General features: G+C 36.3%; 2 non-coding genes and 3 pseudogenes across 2 annotated transcripts; all 5 read left to right on the top strand.

Annotated features, from left to right (window-relative positions):
- Positions 1-4,060: 4,060 nt before the first annotated feature.
- On the top strand, positions 4,061-4,179 carry LOC131539730 (5S ribosomal RNA). Its single transcript, XR_009270972.1, has one exon. It is a non-coding gene; the product is annotated as a 5S ribosomal RNA (ribosomal RNA).
- Positions 4,180-10,851: 6,672 nt separating this feature from the next.
- On the top strand, positions 10,852-10,943 carry LOC131539941 (5S ribosomal RNA; annotated as a pseudogene).
- Positions 10,944-16,805: 5,862 nt separating this feature from the next.
- LOC131539883 (5S ribosomal RNA) lies at positions 16,806-16,914 on the top strand (annotated as a pseudogene).
- Positions 16,915-16,997: 83 nt separating this feature from the next.
- Positions 16,998-17,116, top strand: LOC131539915 (5S ribosomal RNA; annotated as a pseudogene).
- An 84-nt stretch (positions 17,117-17,200) lies between these two features.
- On the top strand, positions 17,201-17,319 carry LOC131539855 (5S ribosomal RNA). The gene has a single exon (XR_009271093.1). It is a non-coding gene; the product is annotated as a 5S ribosomal RNA (ribosomal RNA).
- The last annotated feature ends 7,338 nt before the right edge of the window (positions 17,320-24,657 follow it).

Genomic DNA, 24,657 nt, shown 5'->3' with positions numbered 1-24,657 from the left:
TTTACAATAATGATCCAAATAGGAAAAAAGGAGTTGCAATTTTAATTAGAAGAGGTACAATACAAAAAGCAACAGCTATATTCATGGATAATGTAGGAAGGACATTGGAGGTTAAGGTTGAAGGAAAAGAAGAAGAAATAACAATATGTAACATTCATGCACCAAATGAAGATGTAGAAAGAGTTACTTTTTTTAAAGAAATGGATGTTCGAATGGAGGGTTATAAAAATGTGATTGTAATTGGTGATTTCAATACTGTTTTAGAAAGAATTGATGTAGAGGATTATATGGTGTATAGAGCAGATGTTGGGAGGAAAGAATTAAAGAAAGTTATGGAAAAAAATAGATTTATAGATTTATGGAGGGAAAGAAACAGAGTAAAAAGAGAATATTGAAGACGACAAATGGTAAACAATGTTTTAAAACAAAGTAGAATTGATTTTGTATTATGTAACAGATTGTTAGGAAGTTTAATTACAAAAGTATTTTACAAAATGTTTAGTGGAAGTGATCACGATTTTTTAAATGTGATTATTGATTATAGTGTGGTTGAGAGAGGACCAGGGGTGTGGGTTTTTAATACAGAACTTTTAAAAAATGACTTTTATAAAATGGAAGTAGAAAATTGCATAATACATAGTATTAATAATATCTTATATGAAGAGGAAAAAAGTGTTTGGTGGGATAATTTAAAAATAAATATTAAAAAATTATCTATTGAATATTCAAAGAAAATCCAAAGAATAAAGAAAAGTAAAGAAAGATTATTAAACAAGGAATGGGAAGAAGAAATGAAAAAAGTGTCAGAAGGAAGGATGGATGGGAGTAAAATAATGATATTAGAAGAGAAACTGAAAAAAATAGAAGAGGAAAAGTGCATGGGAGCTAAAATAAGAAGTAGAGCGAAAAATACAGTAGAAGGAGAAAGGAGTACAAAATTTTTTTATGAACTGGAAAAAACAAGAAAACAAGCAGAAATGATAAAAAGTATTTCAAAAAACAGAAAGGTTGTGAAAGAAAAAGAAGGTATTCTACATGAGGTGAGGGATTTTTATGCTATTTTATTTTAAAAAGATGTTATAAATAAGGAAGATGAAGAGTATTTATTGAATCAAATTGAAATAAAAGTAAATGAAGATGATAAGGAAATGTGCGATAAGGAAATAAAAGAAGAAGAAATAGAGGAAGCTATAGATCAGTTGAGTAATGGTAAAAGTTCAGGATTGGATGGTTTACCATCTGAATTTTATAAGGTTTTTAAGAATGTTTTAACGCCAATTATGCATGATTTATTTATTGATATTTTTAAACAGAAAAAATTAAGTGAAAGTATGAAGAAAGGAATGATCAAGATTATATATAAAAATAAAGGGGAAAGAGAAGAGCTTAAAAATTATAGACCATTGAGCATGTTAAATACTGATTACAAGATACTGGCCAAGATTCTAGCAAACAGACTGAAAAAAGTGATTCCAAATATTATAAAAACAAATCAAGCATATGGTGTTTTAAATCGAGATATATTGGATATAGTAACAAGTATTAGAGATTTAATGTGGTATATGAAAGAAAAAGGGGAAGAAGGATATTTAATAAGTATAGATCTGGAAAAGGCTTTTGACAGAGTAGAGCACAAATATTTATTTGATATACTGGGGAAATTTGGATTTGGAGAAAACTTCATTGCGTGGATGAAATGCTTATATAAAGACATTTTAAGTTGTATAAAAGTAAATGGGTTTTTAACAGATTTTATTAAGATATCAAGGTCTATAAGGCAGGGATGTCCATTATCAGCACTACTGTACACTTTAGTTGCTGAACCATTAGGACTTGCAATAAACAAAGAAAAATTTATCAAAGGAATACATTTGGAAAATGAGGATGTGCAGCCTAAAATATTTCAATATGCAGATGACACCACCTTGTTTTTAAAAGATTTTAAGAGTATTGAAAAGGCAATGTTAATATTGGAAAAATATTGTGGTGGAACAGGGGCTAAAGTCAATAAAGATAAGACTGAATATATGAGAATAGGGAATGTGGATACTTTAAGAAGACAATGGAACTTTAAAGAACAGATGAATGAACTAAAGATTTTAGGAATAACACTTGGAAAAGATGAAATTAGAACAAGAGACCTGGTTTGGGAGGAGTTGATTGGAAAAATGGAAAAAAGACTAAACTTCTGGAAACAAAGACAATTATTTTTAAAGGGGAAAGTACTGGTTTTAAACTCTTTATTTTTATCTAAGATGTGGTATATTTTAAGTGTGGTTAGTTTGCCAATATGGGTGTATAAAAGATTAAAAACGTCTATTTTAAAGTTTTTATGGGATGGTAAACCAGCTAAAATAGCTTATAATACAATAATTGGGGAGGTAGAAAAGGGAGGTTTGGGACTGATAGATCCAATGATAAGAAAGCAGAGTTTGAGAATTAAGACTGTAAAAAGGTTTTTAAAAAAGGATGATGTAATATGGAAAAAAATAATGAGTTTTTATATAAATAAGTGTGGGAAAATGGGAGATGATTTTATATGGATGCATTTTAAGGTCAATATGATAGAGGGGATACCGGAATTTTATAAAGAAGTTTTAAAAGCATGGAAGGGTTTTAAAGAAAATATACACACTGAGTTTAAAGGGAGAGAACAACTTTTGAAGCAACCGCTTTTTTTAAATCAACATATCAGTAACAACAGTAACACTTTTTTCTATAAGAATTGGTTTTATGCAGGATTAAAACAAGTTAAAGACATTTTATATGAGGTAAAACCGGGATTTTTACCTTTACAGGCAATCATAGATACATTAGAGGAAAAGGCAGATATAGAAAATAAGCAATTGATTAAGGAGCAATATATGAAAATAAAAGAAGCAGTGCCAGTAGTATGGATTAAAAGTATTGATGATAAAGGAAAAGTAAGTGAAAAACCAGAAGTATTTTTAAAAAGAGAAGATGAAAACATTTCTTTTAATGATTGTATTTTAAAGATGTTTTATGGTTGTTTATGCAAGTCTGTATTTGTAAGACCAAAAGCAATTGAGTATTGGGGAAAACTGTTTGATAATTTTGATGCATCAAATATATGGAATAATGTGAGAATGAATTTTAAGAGTCCTATATTAGAAAATTTTGATTATTTATTAAGACACAATTGTATAAAGACAGACATGATATTGTGTAAAATCGGGATGATCCAAGATGAAAAATGTAAAGTATGCATGGAAAAAAAAGAAGGTGTGTTGCATTTGTTTTTAAATTGTAAAAAGCTAAATGGTTTTATGAAAATGTTAAAAAAGATGATAGGTGACTTTTTATTTGATAAAAAAATAATTCTAGAAGGATGGGAAACAATGTTTTTATTTGGTTTTAATGGTAAAGCTAAAAATAAGTTTGCTCTTAATTTCATGCTAACAGTTGCAAGATTTGCAATATGGAGAAGAAGAAATTTAATGAAACAAAAGAAAGTAGAAATTCCAATAAGTGTGTTTTATAAGCAGATTTTGAGAGATGAATGTAAAGTATTGTATGATTATTTTAACATGAATGGGAAAATAGAAATATTCGAAGAATGCATAACAAGAAATAATGCATATATTGTTAAATCAAGTAATGATTTTAGAATTGTATTGCCTGAAAATGATTAAGATGTTTTGTTTGTATTAGTTTGTTTTTGTTCTGTGTCTTTTGGTTTTGTGTTGAATAAGAAGTAATGTTTTTTAATAGAATAAAAAAAAAAAAATCTCGTCTGATCTCGGAAGCTAAGCAGGGTTGGGCCTGGTTAGTACTTGGATGGGAGACCGCCTGGGAATACCAGGTGCTGTAAGCTTTTGGGTTTTCTTCACTACTTATCTTATAGAATGAAAAAAAAAAAAAAAAAAAATCTCGTCTGATCTCGGAAGCTAAGCAGGGTTGGGCCTGGTTAGTACTTGGATGGGAGACCGCATGGGAATACCAGGTGCTGTAAGCTTTTGGGTTTTCTTCACTACTTATCTTATAGAATGGCCTTTAGTCTGGCTGATCTTTAAAGAGCCCGCTTTTTGCTGCAATCTTTGCTTACGGCCATACCACCCTGGGTGTGCCCGATCTCGTCTGATCTCGGAAGCTAAGCAGGGTTGGGCCTGGTTAGTACTAGGATGGGAGACCGCCTGGGAATACCAGGTGCTGTAAGCTTCTGGGTTTTCTTCACTACTTATCTCATAGAATGGTCTTTAGTCTGGCTGATGTTTAAAGAGCCCGCTTTTTGCTGCAATCTTTGTTGCAATCTTTGCTTACGGCCATACCACCCTGGGTGTGCTAGAGGGAGCTAGCAAGCAATCTAGGAAGTGATTGGCTGCAGTTGGGAGAGGAAGGCTCTCCGCCATTTTGTTATTTATTTTTTGTGTTTGTACCGTTATTGTGGATAATATTTAAGGGTTTTTTTTTGTTTATTTTTGTTAGTTTTAAAACCACCTAACAGCAGCATCTTGCTGGCGGGAGGGTGGTTATTTTTTTTTTTTTTTTGTTTGTTGTTCGTGTTTTTTTTGTTGTTGTTGTCAAAACAATGGATGGATTAATGGTAAACGACACTGGACTGGCTGGAGAGATACGCTCGGCAAACGACTCTGGACTGGATGGAGAGACACGCATGGCAAACGATACCGGACTGGCTGGAGAGACATGCATGGCAAACGACACTGGACTGGATGGAGAGGCACGCATGGCAGACGACACTGGACCGGATTATCGACAACGAGCAAGATACAGGAAAAACCAAGACGCAAGAGACAAGTTTGGTGGAAGGAAATACTTAAAGGAAGCGACTGTGATTGTGAATGTGGAGAATGTAAATGAGGTGAGAGCTGTGGATATTATTAAAGCGGTGGTGGAAAAATGTGGAGATGGGAAAATTCTGGCGCTAAGACCAAGGCAAGGAAAGGAATTTGAATTGACAATGGAAAATGAAGAAACATGTGAAGAATTGACTGATGGACTGTTAATAAAAGGAGTGAACTGTGAGATAAAAAAACTTCAAAATAGAGATCATGTTGTTTCCTTCATGCACCTGCCCGTTTACCTTGATGATGAAGAAATTATTGGAAAATTGGAGGGATGGGGAGTTGATCCCATTACAAAAATTAAAAGAAGATGCTACCCGGGCACTGACATTGAAGATGGAACGAGGTTCCTAAAAGTAAGGTTCCCCAAGGAGGTGGCATCGTTGCCCTACAGCACTAAACTGGAAACAGCAGAAGGGCCGCAGTACTTTAGGGTGATGCACAGCCACCAGGTGAAGACCTGTAGGCTGTGCATGAGCCCGGAACATCTGCTAAAAGAATGCCCTGAGTTCAAGTGCTACAAGTGCGAAGAAAGGGGGCATTTTGCAAGGAATTGCAATGCGGTCAGATGCCCGGAGTGTCAACAAATTTTAAATAAGTGTGAGTGTTGGATGGAGGGAGTGGAAGGAGGCGTGGGACATCGGGTGGACGGACAGGTGCATGACGGAAACAGTGAAGAGGAAGGAGAATTTGATGAAGGACAAGAGGAAGAAGGATTACAACAAAAGAAAACGGAAGGAGGAACGAGCAACCGAGAGGAAAGAGATGGAGAAAAAGAGTATGATAAGCATAAGGAACAGACAACAGAACAGGACACTCAAGGGACAGAAACGGGAATATCGGGGAGTTTTCTGGATGACATGGAGAGAGATGAACAAAGAATGAAAGATCAAAACAAAGAAACGGACAGTGAAGAAGAAACAAGGATGGACAACATGGAAAAAGACAGAGGGGGGAGAGGACAAACAAGAAGGAGAACATTAAAGGTAAAACCAAATGTGGAAAATGCAAGGAAAAAAAGAATGACAAGGGACAGAGTCAAAAGTGTAAACAGATATGAAGTGTTAGGAGGGCTGGAGGAAGAAAATGGAGAATAATGGGTTTTAGATATTTATTTTTCTTTTTTTTAATGTTTTTAAGTTGTGTTACTTTTAATGCAAGGGGACTGATGGACATGGGAAAATTTGAAAGAGTGAAAGAAAAATGTAAAGGAGAAGATGTTGTTGCTTTGCAAGAAACAAATTGGAAAGAAAGTGTGATGATGGACTATAAAAAGAAATGGGAAGGGGACATTTTATATAACAATGGGGATGGAAGGCTTGGAAGAGGAGTAGCGATTTTAATGAGAAAAGATGTTTTTAATGCAAGCAAAGTAGTGTATAAAGACAAAATGGGGAAATGTATGGTGGTGGAAGTAAATTATGAAGGACGTGAACTGATTTTAGTGAATGTACATGCGCCAACAGAGGAGAAAGAAAAGAAAGATTTTTTTAATGTTTTAAGGAATATCGTAAACAAGTATAAGGAAATAATAATGATGGGGGATTTTAACACAGTTTTTAGTAAACAAGACATGGCAGAAGGAATGGTATTTAAAACTGACACAGGAAGAAAAGAATTAAAAGCATTAATGGGAGAAAATAATATGATCGATGTGTGGAGAGAAAGAAATGAAAAGAAAAAAGAATTTTCAAGGAGGCAAATAGTGGGGCAGTTTGTGTGCGAAACTAGAATTGACTTTATTTTATGTACGAGAAATGTGGAGAATTTTATAGAAAAGATTAAGTATGAGGAAACAAGTTTTAGCGATCACAAGTTTTTATCTTTTAAAGTGGACTGGAGTAAAGTGCAAAGAGGGCCGGGAGTATGGTTTTTAAATACAGAGGTTTTAAAGAATGAAGCTTATGTTTTAAGTATAAAGGAGATCATTGAAAAGGAAAAAGGAAATGGAATGTATAATGAGGATAAGCGAATATGGTGGGAGAATGTGAAATACCTGGTAAAAAAGTTTACAATAAGGTATTGCAAGCTAATTAACAAATGTAAGAACAATAAGGAAGGAGAGCTAAGACAAAACTTAAATAAGGAACTGGATAAGGCGGAAAAAAACATACAGAAAATAAAAGAAATAGAAGGTAGACTGAAGGAAATGGAAGAGGAGAAATATGAAGGTGCAAGATTAAGAAGCAAAGCAAAATATACAGTGGAGGGGGAGAAGTGCACAAAGTTTTTCTTTGATCTAGAGAAAAGAAGAGGAAAAGCAGGAATGATTAAAGAAATAAGGGGCAAAAATGGGATGATAGTAGAAGAAAATAAGGAAATATTGGAAGAAATAAAATCATACTATGAGAACTTATTCTGTACAGAGGGGGTAAAGGAAGGGGAAAAAGTGGAATTACTGAAGCAAATAAAAGCAAGAGTAGGAGAAGTGGATAAAAAAGAATGTGATGATGAAGTAAGAGAAGAAGAAATAAAAAGAGCAATAAGTGGATTAAACAAAAGAAAAAGTCCGGGGATAGATGGGCTGGGGAGTGAGTTTTACATTGTTTTTAAAGATTTTTTAACCAGTATCTTAAAAGAAGTATTTGATGAGATTTTTAGGAAAGGTGAGATGAACCAAAGGATGGGAATGGGATTAATGAAGCTGATATATAAAAGGAAAGGAGATAAAGTGGAGTTAAAGAATTATAGGCCTATAACAATGCTTAACACCGATCTGAAGATTTTATCAAAAGTTTTAGCTAACAGATTAAAAGAAGTGATGCCCAGTATAATCGAAACAAACCAAGCATACAGTATTAAAGGAAGAGACATTGCGGATACAACAATGAGTATAAAAGATACGTTAAGATATATTACTGAAAAGAAGAAAGATGGTTTTATAATCAGTTTGGACTTTGAGAAGGCTTTTGACAGGGTAGAGCATGATTTTTTATTTGGGGTTTTAAAGAGTTTTGGTTTTGGAGGGAATTTTATTAAATGGGTTAAGATTTTATATAAAGGTGCTGTAACGAGAGTAAAATGTAATGGGTTTTTAACAGAGTGTTTTAAATTAACGAGATCAATTAGACAGGGTTGCCCGTTGTCAGCACTTTTATATGCCTTAGTTGCAGAACCACTGGGGTTAGCGGTAAAGCAGGAGGGGAAAATAAAAGGGATAGGCATAGAGGGAGGAGAGAATAAAATATTTCAATACGCTGATGATACTACGTTAATGCTACAAGATCTGGCCAGTGTAGGGGAAGCAATGAAAATAATACAAAATTTTTGTAGGGGATCAGGGGCTAAAGTGAATGAGGATAAAACGGTATACATGAGATTTGGGGGAACTGAGGTTTTAACTGGGCACTTTACTTTTAAGGAAATTAATGAAATAAAGATTTTAGGTGTTTTAATGGGGAGGGATGAAAGGAAAGCAGAAGGAACTATGTGAGAGGAGATTTTAGGAGGGATCGAGAGAAGGTTGAATTTTTGGAAATTAATGTCCTTAACTTTGAAGGGGAAGGTTTTAATTTTGAATGTTTTAATGGTTTCTAAGTTATGGCATATCTTATATGTGTCATCTATGCCGTTGTGGGTAGAAAAAAGGCTGAAAAAATGTTTTTTAGATTTTTTATGGGAAGGAAAGCCACCAAGAATAGCACACAACACTTTAATAGGAGCAGTGGGGAAGGGAGGACTGGGCTTAATGGATGTGGAACAAAGAAAGAACAGTTTGAGAGTGAAAATAATTAAAAAGTACTTGGATGAAGAAAACAAAGCGGCATGGAAGAGAACAATGGGGCACTTTTTAAATAAGTGTAGTAATTTTAATTTGGGGGACAACATTTTATGGATGAAAATGAAAAATTGGATGATGGAGGGGCTGCCAGATTTTTATAAAGAACTGATCAGCGCATGGGGCAAATTTTTAACTAATGTGCATTTTAAGCCACAAGGTAGAGAGAACATTTTAAATCAGCCTTTATTCTTAAACAACTGCATTTTAAATCAAGGGAAGGTTTTGTTTTTTAAGAAATGGTGGGATGTGGGAATCACGAAAGTCAGAGATGTTTTATACGAATTCAAAGAAGGGTTTTTACCAGTGCAATATATTGTGGATGTGATGGAGGAGGCAAAGGAGGATTATAGCAGACAAGAGATAACAAATAAATATGATGTAATTAAGAATGCTATACCTCAAGACTGGATAAAGAGAATTGAAAACATGGAAGAAGGGAAACAAGAAAAAGATGTGTATGTGAGGTTGGGGGAAAAACTGTATGCTTTCTGTGCACTGTGAAAAAGTTTTATTGTGTTTTTAGAGATGCTGTTTTTAAGAAACCTGTTGTAAATGAATATTGGGTACAGAAATTCAAGGATTTAAAAGAAGACGGCATATGGGGGAACATTAATGGAAAATTTGTACAGACAAAACTGGAAAACTCAGAATATTTCATCAGACACAAAGTGATTTTTACAGATGTTATTTTAAACAAAATTGGAATGGAACCAAGTGCTACTTGTAAAGTTTGTAAAGATGATGATGAAGGATTTTTACATTTGTTTTCATATTGCAAGGAATTGGAGAATTTTAATAGGAAATGCAAAAGTATGATTTTAAGTTTGAGAGGAGAAGATAATGAAAATATTGAATGGAATAAGGTGGTGATGCTGGGTCTGGATAAGCAATGCAAAAACAAAAAACTTATTAATTTACTTGTGATGTTGATCAAGAGTGCAATATGGGAAAGAAGGGTGGTGGCAAAGAGAGAAAATGTTTTAATGGATGTGTGGCATGTGTTTAAAAGGAAATTTGAAAAGTATGTTCAATGTCTGTTTTATTATTTTAAACAAGAAGAGAAATTTGCTGTTTTTTACAATGTTTTTACACAGGATGTATGTAAGGTTTTAAAGGACTCGGGTTTGGAAATGTCATTTGTACATAATTGAAAGAATGTTAAAAAAAAAAAAAAAAAAAGGGTGCGCCTGATCTCGGAAGCTAAGAAAAAAAAAAAAAAAAAAAAAAGGTGCGCCCGATCTCATCTGATCTCGGAAGCTAAGCAGGGTTGGGCCTGGTTAGTACTTGGATGGGAGACCTCCTGGGTATACCAGGTGCTGTAAGGTTTTGGGTTTTCTTCACTACTTATCTTATAGAATGTCCTTTAGTCTGGCTGATCTTTAACCCTTTAAGGCGTACGATCACACCGGTGTGATCAGTCTTGGCTGGTCCCAGGAGCGTACGATCACACCGGTGTGATTAGAACTTTCAGTGAGTCACGTCATCAACTGCTGAAATTTCAGATCAGACGCTCGAGCGCTTGTAATATTATCACTTATTCAGTGTTTTCAACCATATAATGCTTATTTAAGATTTCAGACATTTAAATACACATAAGTACTAGCAAAGCCATACATTTATAGTTTGTAAAATATGCGCTGATGTCTATGGAAGCAGCAATAATGATCCTTACAAATATAATCTGACGACATGTTTTATTGATATCATATACACATAGTGTAGGTAACAATAAAGTTTACTCTGCTCTTCTCCCAGTTTACTGGAGACTTATTTTAACGTGTTTCGGGAGGAGAGGATAAATTTACGTGTTGTAAATCCCACAGCTGGATTCAGCGCGAGCAAACATGGCGGCGCCCATCACCCGGTATAGATCAACTAACACGATCATTATAAACGTGTTTAAACAACCAAACACATTTACTTGCACATATTTCAGAATCGGAATATCAGATATTTCATAATATAGCGAGTATGTTTGTGAATATTAATAATAAAAAAAGGAAAAAGGAAATAAAAGCAATCCATGTGTCATACAGCGCTATTACGGCTGCGGTGTGTCACATGACAAGCATGACGCGTCGCCATGGAAACAATGAGGCTATAAGTTCTAAAATAACTGTCGCCTAAAAAAACTCACGCCTGGGGCTCAGCTAGAATATTTTAAACTCACGTGCGAAAGGGTTAAAGAGCCCGCTTTTTGCTGCAATCTTTGCTGCAATCTTTGCTGCAATCTTTGCTGCAATCTTTGCTTACGGCCATACCACCCTGGGTGCGCCCGATCTCGTCTGATCTCGGAAGCTAAGCAGGGTTGGGCCTGGGAATACCAGGTGCTGTAAGCTTTTGGGTTTTCTTCACTACTTATCTTATAGAATGGCCTTTAGTCTGGCTGATCTTTAAAGAGCCCGCTTTTTGCTGCAATCTTTGCTGCAATCTTTGCTGCAATCTTTGCTTACGGCCATACCACCCTGAGGGCGATAGAGAGCAACCAGGAAGTGCTTTGGCAGTAGTGGGTGAGAGTAGGCTCACATTTTTGTTGTAAAAAAAAAATTTTTTTTAAGTAGTTTTTTTGTTTGATTGGTGTTTTTTGAAGCTTAAACACTTCCCAGCAGCCTAGGCTGTCTGGGAAGGGTTCTTTTTATTTATTTTTTTTCTCCTCTAAATTTGGACGGATTAAACAGAAATTAACATGGAAATGGTAGGAGGGAGACGTAAAGACTTTGATCAGGAAAACACGATGGGACAACAGCTTGGATACAATGAGACAAAGAAAAGGATTATTTATTCAAAGGAAGCAACTGTAATTGTGGATCTTGCAGAGGTGAAAGATGGAGTTGTTCAGGATATTATTAAAGAAGTAAATAAGAAAATTGGAGGAGGAAAGGTTTTGGCGATAAGACCAAGACAAGGCAAGGAATATGAGATTACGTTAATAAATGAAGAAGAGTGTGACAAGCTGGAGGATGGAATGATGATCAAGCAACAATTCTGTGAGATAAGAAAGCTACAATCAAGAGAGTATGTTGTTTCTTTTATGCATTTGCCTGCGTACATTGATGATCGGGATATACTGGAGAAATTGGAGGCGTGGGGTGTAACTCCTTCATCCAGCATTAAGAGGAGAACATATCCGGGTACTGAAATAGCAGATGGTACGAGATACGTAAAGGCTAAGTTTCCAAAGGAAGTTATATCTCTACCATATAGCAGCAAGTTTGAGACGGCTGAGGGCATGCAGTACTTTAGGATTATACACGATAGGCAGGTTAAAACCTGTAGATTGTGTATGGATCCAGGACATGTACTGAAAGATTGCCCGGAGTTTAAGTGTTACCAATGCGAAGAGCAGGGGCACTTTGCAAGAAGCTGCAATGCGGTGAAGTGCCCGGAATGTAGAAAAGTGTTGGTGAGGTGTGAATGCTGGATGGGGGAGGGAGAAAATAGTAGTGAACAAGAAACAGATATGGTTGTGAATGTGAGTGGGCAAAAGCAGAGGGAAACGGATATGGAAAATGTTTTAAATAAGGAGATGGAAGAGGGTGGACTGGGAGAGGAAGAACATCAGGTGGTCACAGGAGAAATGGAGAAAGAACTAGATGGAGAAATAACAACATTGCAAGGGACTGTGCAAAGAACTTTGGACATGAGGGAAGAACAGGAGGAACAAAAAAGCAACGAGGAAGGTTTTCAGGAGGGGAGAATGGAGAGAAAAGGAGAAGGGAAACGAGGTGGACTGGGAGAGGACAATGGAGTGGAAGAACATCAGGTGGTCACAGGAGAAATGGAGAAAGAACTAGATGGAGAAATAACAACATTGCAAGGGACTGTGCAAAGAACTTTGGACATGAGGGAAGAACAGGAGGAACAAAAAAGTAACGAGGAAGGTTGTCAGGAGGGGAGAATGGAGAGAAAAGGAGAAGAGAAACGCAGGAAAGAAAGAGAAGGAATACAAAGAAGAAGAACTTTAAAGGTAATACCCAATATAGACACTGCAAAGAAAAGAACTTTAAGGAAAGAAATATTAAAAGACAAGGGGGGTTATGAGAATAGATTTGATTTGCTGAGAGATATGCAGGAGGATTGAAAAAAATGAAATGAGTTTTAATTATTTATTTTCTGTTGTTTTTATGTTTTTAAGAGTAGTTTCATTTAATGCACGAGGTTTAATGGATGTGAAGAAATTTGAAAATATGAAGGAAATATGTAGAGGGGTGGATGTATTTGTATTACAAGAAACTAATTGGAAAAATGATTGTGTTAAAAGGTTTGAAAATTTATGGGATGGGAATATACATTGTAATAATAGTACAGAGAAAACTGGGAAAGGAGTTGCTATTTTAATAAGAAGAGATGTGTGTGAAAAAGAAAGAGTGGTGTTTAATGATGGAGAGGGGAAGTGTTTAGCTGTGGAAATAGAAAAAGGAGATGAGAGATGTACAGTATATAACATACATGCTCCAAATGAAGAAAAGGAAAAGGTGGAATTTTTTAAAACAATATCGGATAATGTAAGAATTTGGGAAAGGGTGATTTTAATGGGTGATTTTAACACTGTCTTTACGGAATTAGACTTAGCAAGTAATATGGTTTTTAAGACTGATAAGGGAAGGGAGGAGCTGGAAAAAATGATGGGGGATTTTAAATTGATTGATGTGTGGAGGGAAAGAAATAGAACAAGTAGGCAATTTTCAAGAAGACAATTTGTTTTAAAAGAACTGAAACAAAGTAGGATTGATTATGTTTTATGTACAGAGGAAATGCAAGGGAATATTAGGAATGTTTATTATAAACAAGTTGGTTTTAGTGATCATTCTCTCTTATTTTTGACATTAGATTATACAAGTGTGGAAAGGGGAGGAGGAGTGTGGGTTTTAAATGCAAAGGTTTTAAAGAGTAATGCTTATCAGGAGAGTATCAAAGGAATTGTGGAAGAAAGTAAAATGAATAGAACGTATAGGGAAGATAAAAGAGTATGGTGGGATAGTGTGAAGTGGGAGATAAAGAAATTTTCAATAGAATACAACAAAAATGTCAGAAAAGTAGAAAGATGGAAGGAAATGGAATTAACAAAACAGTTGAACAATGAGTTAAGAAAAGCGGCGGAATGTAATGGAAAAGAGGAAATTGAAAAAATAATAATGCTACAAGACCAATTAAAGATAATAGAAGAGGAAAAGTGTAAAGGTGCAAGTATAAGAAGTAAAGCAAAATATGCAGTGGAGGGAGAAAGATGCACAAGATTTTTCTTTAATTTAGAAAAAAATAGGCAAAAGGCTGCTTTATTGAAAGAAGTTTTGAATCAAAAAGGGGAAATAGAAACAGGAACGGAAGGAATTTTAAAAATAGTAAAGCAATACTACATGGACATGTTTAAGGGACAAGGTATAGAAAAAAAGGATGAGGAGTTTTTGTTAAAACAAATTAAATCTAAGTTAACAGGGGAGGACAGGTTTTTTTGTGATGAAGATATTAAGGAAGAAGAAATAGATATTGCAATTCAACAATTAAAACCTGGGAAGAGCCCTGGTGTGGATGGTTTGACTAATGAATTTTATAAAACATTTAGAGAAATTTTAGTGCCAATTTTAAAAGAAGTTTTTGAAGAAATTTTCAAGAAAGAGGTCTTGAGCGAAAAAATGAAAATAGGTATGATAAAAATGATCTACAAAAGAAGGGGTAATCCAAAAGATCTTAAAAATTTTAGACCGATATCAATGTTGAATACAGATTTTAAAATATTAGCAAAAGTCCTAGCAAGCAGATTAAAAAAGGTTTTACCAAAAATCATAAAAACGACTTACATACGGCATACGGGGTGCAAGGAAGAGATATAGCAGATGTGGTTAAAAGTATAAGAGACACAATTTATTATATGAAGGAGAAGGGAAAGGGGGGATTTTTAATAAGTCTGGATTTAGAGAAGGCATTTGACAGGGTAGAGCATGAGTTTTTATTTGATGTTCTTAAGGCTTTTGGGTTTGGGGAAAATTTTAGAAAATGGATTTGGATTTTTTATTCAGATGTGTTATCATGCATAAAATGTAATGGTTTTTTAACGGATTGTTTTCAACCAACAAGGTCGATCAGGCAAGGATGTCCACTGTCTGCCTTACTTTACTCTCTGGTAGCCGAGCCACTCGGTTTGGCTATTAAGGCAGAAAGCGAAATCAAAGGAATACAAATAAAGGACAATTTTAAAAGAGAAGCAGTGTATCAGTATGCAGATGATACGACCTTGATGGTAGAAGACATCCAAAGTATAGATAGGGCAATGGGGATTTTAGAAAGATATTGTAAAGGGTCGGGAGCTAAAATAAATGTGGGGAAAAGTGTGTGTATGAGGATTGGGAGAGTAGAGGAAATACCGCAGCACATACAATACAAGCAGGAAACGCAGCACATCAAAATTTTGGGGGTGTGGGTGGGTATGGATTCTAATAAGGCAGTTATCTTGAATTGGGAAGGTGTTTTAAGTGGAATTGGGAAAAGGCTGAGATTCTGGCAAGCCAGAGTTTTGACGCTAAAGGGGAAAGTTTTAATTATAAATTCATTAATGCTGTCGAAAGTCTGGTATGTGTTGGGAGTAACCCCATTGCCCTATGTGTACTACAAGAGAATGAAAGATTTGGTTTTAAAGTTTTTATGGGGAAATGGAAGGGCTAAGATTGCATACAATACATTACTTGGAGAAATAAAGGATGGAGGACAAGGACTTTTAGATCCATTGTTAAGAATGAGAGCACTGAGAATTAAAATAGTTCAAAAGTTTCTAGAAGGAAACAGTGATGTAATTTGGAAAAGTGTCATGAATTATTACTTGAAGAAATGGAATATGGGATGTAATGTTTTATGGATGAAAAGGAAAAGCTGGATGTTAACAGGTCTGCCAAATTTTTATGTGGAGGTTTTGGAAGCATGGGGGGAATTTTTAGAAAATGTACTGATTTTACCTAAAGGAAGGGCCCAGCTTTTAGAACAACCATTGTTTTTAAATCCTAATATTAAAAGGGAGGGGGAGGTTTTGTATTATAAAGAATGGTGGGATTGTGGGTTGAGACAAATAAAAGATTTATTGTATGAGGTGATAGAAGGTTATTTACCTTTACAGGTGGTTGTGGATGCGTTGAGGCAAGGGGGCAAAAGGGTGTGGAGAATGAAGTTAGAAAGACAATATGAAGATTTAAAGAAAGCAATTCCAAAGGAATGGATTGAAAGAATTGAAAAACATGAGAGTGGGGAGGAGGATGGTTATCCAGAGGTATTTTTTAAAAGGTCAAATGGGGAAAAGGTGAATTTTAATTTATGCAAAGTAAGGAATTTTTATAGTGTTTTTAGATCTATGGCTTTTACGAAACCAGTAGCGCTGAGCTACTGGAAAGAAAGATATGACGACTTAAATGAAAATGAAATTTGGGCAAATGTGAGATTGAAATATATGGAACCTATTTTAGAGAATTTTAATTATTTACTGAGACACAATTGTATGTTAACAGAGATGAGATTACATAAAATAGGAATTCAAAATGATGCAAAGTGTAAAGTGTGTATGAAGGAAAATGAAGGACTGTTACATCTGTTTTTTTATTGTGAAAAGTTAGATGATTTTATGAGGAAAATGAAGGATATTGCAAAATCAATTTGGGAAGGGAAGTATGAGGAGGACCAAAACAAGTGGGAAAAAATGTTTTTATTTGGTTGTAATGACTGTAACATGTATATCTTTAATTTATGTGTAACAACAGCAAAGTATGTAATATGGTTGAGAAGAAACATGGCGAAATATGATGGGAAGAATGTTGATGTGTGGATTATCTTTAAAAACAGAATGGAATACTCTGTGAGACTGTTATGGAATTATTTTTTAATGGAAAAAAAAGAGGATGATTTTATGGAAATGATTGTAAGAGGAAATCCAATGTTAGAATTTAAAGAAAATGGTGTAAACTGGTTATGGGGGAAATATGAATAAGAATATGATGGAATGTTTAAAAAAAAAAAAAAAAAAAAAATCTCGTCTGATCTCGGAAGCTAAGCAGGGTTGTGCCTGGTTAGTACTTGGATGGGAGACCGCCTGGGAATACCAGGTGCTGTAAGCTTTTGGGTTTTCTTCACTACTTATCTTATAGAATGGCCTTTAGTCTGGCTGATCTTTAAAGAGCCCGCTTTTTGCTGCAGTTTTTGCTGCAGTCTTTGCTGCAATCTTTGCTTACGGCCATACCACCCTGGGTGCGCCTGATCTCGGAAGCTAAGCAGGGTTGGGCCTGGTTAGTACTTGGATGGGAGACCGCCTGGGAATACCAGGTGCTGTAAGCTTTTGGGTTTTCTTCACTACTTATCTCATAGAATGGCCTTTAGTCTGGCTGATCTTTAAAGAGCCCGCTTTTGCTGCAATCCTTGCTTAAGGCCATACCACCCTGGGTGCGCCCGATCTCGTCTGATCTTGGAAGCTAAGCAGGGTTGGGCCTGGTTAGTACTTGGATGGAAGACAGCCTGGGAATACCAGCTGCTGTAAGCTTTTGGGTTTTCTTCACTACTTATCTCATAGAATGGCCTTTAGTCTGGCTGATCTTTAAAGAGCCTGCTTTTTGCTGCAATCTTTGCTTACGGCCATACCACCCTGGGTGCGCCCGATCTAGTCTGATCTCGGAAGCTAAGCAGGGTTGAGCCTGCTTAGTACTTGGATGGGAGACCGCCTGGGAATACCAGGTGCTGTAAGCTTTTGGGTTTTCTTCACTACTTATCTTATAGAATGGCCTTTAGTCTGGCTGATGTTTAACCCCCTGGGGTCGACAAACGCATATATGCGTTTTGAGGCAGATTTTCCTGATAAGGCCGAAATGAGCTTGAATTACTCTGTCGTTTTTGATCGTATAGATAAGAGCAATACACCATTCGAATCTGTAAGGGGTCTACTTTTATTTGTATACACTCATAATAACAACTAAACTTTGTGCTTCTGAAGAATAAAGAAAACAAACAGGGTGCGCTCTGTCTTCTCCGTCTCCGAACTGTTTTAGAAACGCGTCACTAAAATGAACTGTAACTCAGCAAATACTCAACACAGAGACATGAGAAATATATCTATAGAAAGCTTGAAGTGTCTACTTTGAAATCGTGTCTACTCTTTCTTATCGAAAACAAACATTCTGTGATGAAGTAATCCGTATAAAACCAACACGATGTTCAGTCTGTCCCGTCTGACTCATTATCTCTAATGTGACCCCGCGCTCGCGCGACTCGCGCCATTCATATGTAAATAGCCACGTGGTAAGTGCGCGCGTGCAAACGCCCAACAACACAAACAAAGAGGAGGTCCTTCATGGCGGCTTCTGTTCGTTTCTGGAAGAAGACGCGCTGAGTAAAGGCAGGATTTCCCTCGAAAGAAGAACACGATTTCATCCAGCAGAGGAAATGAGTAAGTAATGTTTCTTTTTTACATTAGTTACCGTGTTATTGTGACATAAACTTGAACAGATTTACTAACAGTTAGCTGGGTTTTCCCCCAAACGACAACATGATGAATGCTACGCCTCTAAGAATGTTTAGACCATGTTTATTATTAATACTCTGTTCACAAATAGATTTTAATAGCGTGCTAAACAATAATAATTAGTTTCTCAGATATAAAATATCATTTTTTATAGTACAAAGTACATCCTTTTATTGTACAAAGCATGCTTGAGTCTGTGGCTACATAATCATATCATAGGCTACTATAAAATCATACATACTAGACTGTATGACTACAAAATCATAGTTGGGTTTTTCCCAAACTATAATTCCTGACTACAATGTTTGAAATCGTGTAAAACATTTTGAATATGATTGGCAGTTCATTGTATTTAAATTTCTTACAGCGCTATGATGTTTTCATGCTCTATATAAAACAATAAAAGTAATATGAGTGTACACTGTAACATGATGAATGCTACGAGTCTCAGTATGTTTAGTACATAGTACTCTGTTCAGAAAGAGATTTTAATAACGTGCTAAACAATAATAATTACTTTCTCAGTCAAGTCAAGTCACCTTTATTTATATAGCGCTTTTACAATACAGATTGTGTCAAAGCACTTAACAGTATCAAATTGGAGGATAGAGTGTCAGTAATGTATAATGATAAGATTAAACACTCAATTTTCAGTTAAAGGCATTTCATTATTGAATTCAGAGATGTCATTGTCTAGCTCAGTTTAGTTTAAATAGTATCTGTCCAATCAAATCGGCGATAATCGCTAGAAATTAAGTGTCCCCAACTGAGCAAGCCAGAGGCGACAGCTGCAAGGAACCAAAACTCCCTCTGTGACAGAATGGAGAAAAAAAAAACCTTGGGAGAAACCAGGCTCAGTCGGGGGGCCAGTTCTCCTCTGACCAGACGAAACCCGCAGTTCAAAAGTTTATATTTCTATTTTAATTTTGTTGCAATTTCTAACAATAGTAGTATTATGTAGTTAGGTATTTTATTATATTTTAGTTATTTTGTTATTTTTGGTTGATATATATCTGGGGATATATCTCTGGGGGTCATCCGGGCGTCCTGGTCTCCGCCCGGCGATCAGGGCCGCAGACATCACCTCCGGCGCCGACCCACCATCTGATCGGACACGGACCGAGAAACAGACTAGGAAAGAAACAGACAAACATTAGCGCAGATGCCATTCAACTTACGATGTAACGAGTACATCGTGTGTTATGGGGAGTGTTCGGTTCCGGTTCATCTAATTAATGCAGCCTAACAATCCTTTAACAGATTTGAATAATAGAAGCGTGTTAATGTGTTATGTGTAAGCCAGGCTAAAGAGATGGGTCTTTAATCTAGATTTAAACTGACAGAGTGTGTCTGCCTCCCGAACAGTGTTAGGTAGACTGTTCCAGAGTTTGGGTGCTAAATAGGAAAAGGATCTGCCGCCCGCAGTCGATTTTGATATTCTAGGTATTATCAAACGGCCAGAGTTTTGAGAACGCAGCGGACGTGGAGGACTATAATGCGATAAGAGCTCGCTCAAGTACTGAGGAGCTAAACCATTCAGGGCTTTATAAGTAATTAACAAGATTTTAAAATCTATCCGATGCTTGATAGGGAGCCAGTGCAGTGTTGACAGAACCGGGCTAATATGGTCATATTTCCTGGTTCTAGTAAGGACTCTAGCTGCTGCATTTTGGACCAACTGTAGTTTGTTGATCAAGCATGCAGAACAACCACCCAATAAAGCATTACAATAGTCTAACCTTGAGGTCATAAACGCATGAATTAACATTTCTGCATTTGACGTTGAGAGCATTGGTCGCAATTTAGATATGCTTTTGAGATGAAAAAATACAGTTTTACAGATGCTAGAAACATGGCTTTCAAATGACAGATTGCTATCGAACAGCACACCTAGGTTCCTGACTGATGAAGAAGAATTGACAGAGCAGCCGTCAAGTGTTAGATAATGTTCTAGGTTACATGTGGGGTTTTTAGGTCCGATAATTAACACCTCTGTTTTTTCAGAATTTAGTAGTAAAAATTACTCGTCATCCAGTTTTTATATCGACTATGCATTCCGTTAGTTTCTCAATTTGGTGTGTTTCACCGGACGCGAAGAAATATAGAGCTGAGTATCATCAGCATAACAGTGAAAGCTAACACCATGTCTCCTGATAATATCTCCCAAGGGTAACATATAGAGCGTGAAAAGTAACAGCCCTAGTACTGAGCCTTGAGGTACTCCATACTGCACTTGTGATCGATATGATACCTCTTCATTCACTGCTACGAACTGATGGCGGTCAGATAAGTACGATTTGAACCATGCTAAGGCACTTCCACTAATGCCAACAAAGTTTTGTAGTCTATTCAAAAGAATGTTGTGGTCGATAGTGTCGAACGCAGCGCTAAGATCCAGTAGAACTAATAGAGATACAACCACAATCAGATGATAGAAGCAGGTCATTTGTAACTCTAATGAGAGCAGTCTCAGTACTATGATACGATCTAAATCCTGACTGGAATTCCTCACAGATATCATTTTCTCTAGGAAGGAATATAATTGTGAGGATACTACCTTTCTAGTATCTTTGACAGAAAAGGGAGATTTGAGATCGGTCTGTAATTAACTAGATCTTTGGGGTCAAGTTGTGGTTTTTTAATGAGAGGCTTAATAACAGCCAATTTGAAGGTTTTGGGGACATATCCTAATGACAATGATGAATTAATAATAGCCAAAAGAGGATCTATGACTTCTGGAAGCAGCTCTTTTAGTAGTTTAGATGGAATCGGGTCTAACATACATGATGTTGGTTTAAATGATTTAACAAGTTTATACAATTCTTCCTCTCCTACAGTAGAGAATGAGTGGAATTGTTCCTCAGGGGGTCTATAGTGCGCTATCTGATGCGATACTGTAGCTGACGGCTGCAGGGATACAATTTTATCTCTGATAGTATCGATCTTGGAAGTGAAGTAGTTCATAAAGTCATTACTGCTATGCTCTTGGGAAATGCCAACACCTGTTGATGCTTGATTTTTCGTTAATTTAGTTACTGTATTGAATAAATATCGGGGGTTATGTTTGTTTTCTTCTAGAAGAGACGAAAAGTAATCAGATCTAGCAGTTTTAATGCTTTTCTGTAGGATAGGGTACTTTCCGCCAAGCTAAACGAAATACCTCTAATTTAGTTTTCCTCCAGCTACGCTCCATTTTCCGGGCTGCTCTCTTTAGGGCGAGTGTGCTCATTATACCACGGTGTTGGACTCTTATCCTTAATCTTCCTTAAGCGTAAAGGAGCAACCGCATCTAAAGTGCTAGAAAAGAGAGAGTCCATAGTTCCTGTTACATCATCAAGTTGTTCTGAGCTATTGGATATTCTGAGGAACTGAGATAAGTCAGGAAGATTATTTATAAAGCAGTCTTTTGTGGTAGAGGTAATGGTTCTACCATATTTGTAACAAGAAGTTGGCTTTACAGCTTTAGATATATGGAATATACAGGAGACTAGATAATGATCTGAGATATCATCGCTCTGCTGCAAAATTTCAACGCCACTGACATCAATTCCATGTGACAGTATTAAATCTAGAGTATGATTTCGACAATGAGTAGGTCCTGACACGTGTTGTTTAACACCAATTGAGTTTAGAATGTCTATAAATGCTGATCCCAACGAATCTCTGTCATTATCAACATGGATATTAAAATCACCAACGATTAGGACTTTATCTGCAGTCAGCACTAACTCCGATAGAAGATCAGAAAATTCTTTAATAAAGTCTGTATGGTGCCCTGGTGGCCTGTATACAGTAGCCAGTACAAACATCACAGGATTTATCATTAACACTTGTTTCTTTGGATAACGTTATATGAAGCACCATTACTTGAACGAATTATACTTGAAACCCAACCTCTGAGAGATACTGAAAATATTTCTATAAATTGTAGCAACACCTCCCCCTTTACCTTTTGGACGCGGTTCATGCTTGTAACAGTAATCTTGGGGTGTAGACTCGTTTAAAGTAATGTAATCATCTTGTTTTAGCCAGGTTTCTGTCAGACAAAGCACATCTAGTTTATGGTCAGTGAACATATTATTTACAAAAGTGCTTTTGAAGAAAGGGATCTAATATTTAATAAGCCAAGCTTTATCATGTGTTTATCTGTATTATATCGTTTTTATTTGTTGAACATCAATTAAATTGTTACTATTACTTTGGTTTGGATGTTTTTGTATTTTCTAGTTCGGGAACAGACACAGTCTCTATAGAGTGATATCTAGGTGAAAAAGTTTCTATGTGCTGAGAGTTAACTGACTTTGGTGGCGTGAGGCGGCTAGCAGACGATCGGTTTAGCCAGTCTGTCTGCTTCCTGACCTGGGCTCCAGTTAGTCAAGTACAAACTCTAAGACTATGTGCCATATTTCTAGAGAGAAAAGCGGCACCACCCAGGAGGGATGAACACCATCTCTTTTCAACAGGTCAGGTCTGCCCCAAAAATTCTTCCAATTGTCTATAAAGCCTATGTTATTTTGCGGGCACCACTTAGACATCCAGCCATTAAGTGGCGACAGTCTGCTATGAATCTCATCACCCGGTAAGCAGGGAGCGGACCAGAGCATATTACAGTGTCTGACATCGTACTTGCAAGTTCACACACCTCTTTAACATTATTTTTGGTGATCTCCGACTGGCGAAGTCGAACATCATTAGCGCCGACGTGGATAACAATCTTACTGAATTTACGTTTAGCATTAGTCAGCACTTTTAAATTTGCCAAGATGTCAGGCGCTCTGGCTCCGGGTAAACAATGGACTATGGTGGCTGGTGTCTCTATTTTCACGTTCCGCATAACAATAGAATCGCCAATAACTAGAGCACTTTCATCAGGTTTCTCGGTGGGTGCGTCACCGAGTGGGGAGAACCTGTTTGATGTTCTGATCGAACGGAAGAGTGGTGTTTTGACCCGCGACTATGCCGCCTCACTGTCACCCAGTTGCCCTGCTGCACGGGCTCAACCGAAACCGAACAATGTACAGAACTCCTTGAGCTAGTCGCATCCAAAGCAGTATCTACAGCCCTCACATTCTTACTATCCTCAACTAAAGTTTGGATGCGTGTCTCTAGTTCTAAAACCTTCTCTGTCAGCCTAACTATTTCCCTGCATTTATCACATGTGAATCCTCGCTGCTGACAGAGACAGATAAACTATACATGTGGCAAACAGTGCAAACAACAATAGCAGGAGAAGAAGCCATTACTCACCGTGATTGATGAATGATACCAACAACTTACCACTTACCACTGTTGTTTGATGAGCTCGTGAAAACGGAGCGAGGAAAAATAAAATAATAATAGGCGCGAATAGAATGCAAATGGAACCGCGAGTGACAAGCTAACGGGCTAACAAGCTGCACTCGCGGTTTTTAAAGGAGAACGATCAAATTAGTTAGATTAGTTTGAAAGATAACACCAGAAATATGGTGGGAATTAAGTTATATATTATCACTTTAGACAAAAGGGATTGAAAGTAAAGTAGAGATTCAATAAAAAGCGAAGGTACACGGAGCTACAAACACAAACCTCTCAGCAGCACAACAGACTGAAGCAATCGAACTCAGAGGAGCAATTCCTCAGATATAAGATTTCTTTCTCTTTTTTATGATAGTGATATATATGATATTTATGATATATATACAGATGTTCCTGATATTAACATGCTCACAAATGTTTTTTTTTTTTGTATTTTATTGAATCAGATACCAGCACCAGATGTATCCTGATGTCTCTTCAAACTGTTTTCCTCTGAGAGCGCTGCACCAACATCAGATGTTCAACTGCATTGATATTCTATGTTAAAACAAGCTCCTTTTCTACTGATTGTTTTTTTCTTCTTCTTGAATTCATGGAAAGAAGTAGAAACACTTAAATAACACACGTAAATATCAGGTATGATTTACTTGTTTCACTTGTTGAACAGAATCTGCTGCAGGAATGACTCAAAGTCTGTTCACATCTCTGTGGTTAGATCAGTGTGCACAATAATGTGTCTTTGACCTTCATTATGTATGTTTTGATTATACTGTGTTGTAAATAAAATACAAATAATTTAAAAAAAAACCTTTTTTCAATCTCCTCACATTCTCACACTGATGGGCCATTAGGGGAGGGCCCTTTGTCTCTCAGGTGAGACTCACTTAATATTCATGGCCATTGCCACTCCCTCGCATATAGACCCTCGATCACAAAACATGTCTTGAAAATTTTAAATCAATATATTGTTTTCTGTGAATGAGTAAGCAGAATGATTTTCACATAATTTTGAAGTAAATATTCTAGCCTACAAGACTGATTACTCAAAAGTCTTGTTCAGGACTATTTAGTGTGGGTTTTATGGCCTTATTTCAGCTACATTTTTTTCCCCAAAACTTACTAACCACGCATAATATTTTTTTTCTAAAAAATGCAAACATGTACATCCATCTTGGTCACATATTATTGTAGCACAGTTTGTGCTGAATACAAAAAAAATTACATGTTGGTCAATAGTATGTTTTAAGTAGCTGAAATAAGCACAAATATCA

Source organism: Onychostoma macrolepis, chromosome 04 (genome assembly GCF_012432095.1).
Source record: "Onychostoma macrolepis isolate SWU-2019 chromosome 04, ASM1243209v1, whole genome shotgun sequence".
Lineage (NCBI taxonomy): Eukaryota > Metazoa > Chordata > Actinopteri > Cypriniformes > Cyprinidae > Onychostoma > Onychostoma macrolepis.
This window is presented reverse-complemented; position numbering and strand designations above follow the sequence as displayed.